Source organism: Gorilla gorilla, chromosome 19 (assembly GCF_029281585.2).
Source record: "Gorilla gorilla gorilla isolate KB3781 chromosome 19, NHGRI_mGorGor1-v2.1_pri, whole genome shotgun sequence".
Lineage (NCBI taxonomy): Eukaryota > Metazoa > Chordata > Mammalia > Primates > Hominidae > Gorilla > Gorilla gorilla.
This window is the reverse complement of record NC_073243.2, coordinates 107,608,817-107,611,904: the sequence shown is the minus strand read 5'-3', so window position 1 is coordinate 107,611,904 and position 3,088 is coordinate 107,608,817. Positions and strand designations below refer to the sequence as shown.

At 46.9% G+C, this 3,088-nt stretch overlaps 1 long non-coding RNA gene across 1 annotated transcript; it reads left to right on the top strand.

Moving 5' to 3' along the window:
• Window positions 1-1,400: 1,400 nt before the first annotated feature.
• Window positions 1,401-2,755, top strand: LOC134757633 (uncharacterized). The gene is made up of 2 exons (XR_010131854.1): window positions 1,401-1,971; window positions 2,217-2,755. It is a non-coding gene; the product is annotated as an uncharacterized lncRNA (long non-coding RNA).
• Window positions 2,756-3,088: the final 333 nt, after the last annotated feature.

The following is a 3,088-nucleotide window of genomic DNA, read 5'->3' as shown; positions in this document are numbered from 1 at the left end:
GTCTTCCTCACCTGAAGCAATTCATTTTGAGATGTATTTTCTCCCATTCTGTAGGTTCCCTGTTCAGTCTGATGCTAGTTTCTTTTGCTGTGCAGAAGTTTTTTAGTTCAATTAGATCCCATTTGTCAATTTTGGCTTCTGTTGCCATTGTTTTTGGTGTTTTAGTTATGAGGTCTTTGCCCTTGCCTATGATGTCCTAAATGGTATTGCCTAGGTTTTCTTCCAGGGTTTTTATGGTTTTAGGTCTTCCGTTTAAGTCTTTAATCCATCTTGAGTTAATTTTTGTATAAGGTATACAAATTTTTGTATAAGGTATAATTTTGTATAAGGAAGGGATCCAGTTTCAGTTTTCTGCATATGGCACACCGCCATCAGCCCTCCCAACAGACGGGGCCTGGTCAAGACGACAGCCACTGAAAGCTATGTCCTCTCAGCATGGAGCGGAGAGACCTTGGGGTCGAATTACCCTGGGATTGAATTACTAGAAGCACACTCAAAATGAAGAACAGTTGCTTCTAAAAATAGGAAAAAGAAACCCACACGGATGAAAGTCAAAGAGGAGAAAAAACAGAACAAAAACCATTTGGCTTTACAAACATCCACACAATTTTAAAGCAGGGTTCCATCCTGTCCCTCTGGAACAACAACGACTATGACGAAAAAGCAGCCAGGTTCTGTTTTCCTACAAGACCTGCTTTTTCAACTTCTTGGTGAAATGTGATGTAGCAGCAGAGAGGCCCAGCTTGCACCCTGAGATCACAGGAGCGCTTGTGGGTGGCTTCATCTTTAACCCCTTGAGGCCACCAAACATCCATTACCTGGCCAGGCAGAGCTGAAGACGACCCTCACAGGGCTCTAACCTGAGCCCATAGCAAACTGTTTTCCCTGGATCTGGGACAGAATCCCTTCAGAAGCCCACGCATGGGCAAGGCAGCTTCGAGTGGACTTGCAGCTGTTGAGAACTGACCTCCCAGTGGGAGCTCGGGCCTTGATTCCCCACTGACTCCTCAAAGTGTCTCCCAGAGCCTAAACTGTCTCTCAGAGCCTAAACTGTCTCCCAGAGCCTAAACTGTCTCCCAGAGCCTAAACTGTCTCCCAGAGCCTAAACTGTCTTTCAGAGCCTAACTGTCTCCCAGAGCCTGTCTCTCAGAGCCTAACTGTCTCCCAGAGCCTGTCTCCCAGAGCCTAAACTGTCTCCCAGAGCCTAAAATGTCTTTCAGAGCCTGTCTCCCAGAGCCTAAACTGTCTTTCAGAGAGAGCCTAACTATCTCCCAGAGCCTAAACTGTCTCTCAGAGCCTAAACTGTCTTTCAGAGCCTGTCTCCCAGAGCCTAAACTGTCTCTCAGAGCCTAAACTGTCTCCCAGAGCCTGTCTCCCAGAGCCTAAACTGTCTTTCAGAGCCTGTCTCCCAGAGCCTGTCTCCCAGAGCCTGTCTCCCAGAGCCTAAACTGTCTTTCAGAGCCTGTCTCCCAGAGCCTAAACTGTCTTTCAGAGCCTGTCTCCCAGAGCCTAAACTGTCTTTCAAAGCCTAAACTGTCTTCCAGAACCTGTCTCCCAAAGTCTGTCTCCCACAGCCTGTCTCCCAGAGCCTAACTGTCTCCCAGAGCCTGTCTCCCAGAGCCTAAACTGTCAGCTCTGCAGGGTCCTGGTCCCTGCCACCTTCGAAGCCATCTCAGCATGACTCACCTGCTGAGTGGCAGGCAGGGCGAATGGTCCCCTACTCACCTTTGCTGGCTTTTCATTGACAAATTGCCTTTGTCCATACAAGAAATGAATTTGCAAGATATATCTTAAATGCCCCCTGGTTGTGAACATGGCTGAGGGTGCTATGTAATAATAAGTAGTTTTTGTCTTCAAATAATAATTCTAGCATATGATCAAAAGCAAATGTATCAAGCTTTGTAACAGGCAACAGCCCCAGCTCGGGGGTTTGGGACGCCTTGACCAGCAGCCTGCAAACCTGGCTTCATGGTGAGGAAAGGCGTTGCCATCCTTTTCTGGGGCTGGGGAATCTTAGCAGTTACTGAGAGCTTCATTTCATCTGCGAACTCCAACAGAAGCATTTTGCTTATTTTCATTTGGGGCATACAAAGGGTTTTAAAAATCATTTTAATTTTGACACTTAACTGGGATAAGAACAAAGAAACCCTCTTAGAAAAAGAAAGGAGACTTTTCACTTGAAATAAACCACCCTAACTGTCTGATGCTCTCATCAGCTCCTGCCAGGACTCTAGTGGGTGACTGAGGCCACCTTTCACCCTAATGAGTCCATCCATCCTGATGACGTCACCACGAGAAGACACCTCACATCCACCTGCATCAACACCCATCAAGGGCGGGTGGAAACTCAATGAACATCTTCTCTCCCACAGGGCTCCCCGAGTGTCACAGCCACTGACAGCCTGCTCTGTGTGGCCCCAAGGACCTCACCCAGCCGGCCGCGCTCCCCGTGGTGCAGTGGCCCTCCTCTGCTTCTCTCCGAATGATGTGAAGCAAATGTTACTGGAGAGCCTTCTTCCTGCCCTCTGGAGCGATTCTTCTTAAAGTGAGCTCCCTAGAGCACTGCCCTGTCCCCCAGATGTGCCCTGGAGCTCTGATGCCCAAATCCAATGCTGGAGCCCATAGGCCACGCGTGGGAATGCCAAAGGACACGAAGCCAGGGGAAGTGCGCTCAGAAAATGTTCATAATGTAAAAAGTCTTCATTTCATGCCTAAATTGTCTGTTAGAATTAAATGTAAGCTCATATCAAATTTAGCACAAATGTATTGGCCTAATTATTTTTAGATTAATGTAGAGATTATGTAGAATTTTGTAACTCAACTAGTTTGGGAACCACTTGAAAGGATACAGCAACAACAGGCCAATTAAACAGGAAATTCTTGTCCTCTTCAAAGAGGAGAAGATGAGAACAGAGACTAAGAAGGATAAAGGAGAGAATAAGACCAGGAAATACTTCCCAGAAAGAGGAGGCGGGATTTCGCGTTCAACAGATGAGAAAGAGGACAGAGAAGAGCAGAAAACTATTCAAAGGTAGGATTCTGATTCGATGGGCAGAAATGATTTTTACAATGAGAAAAGTTGCCCATA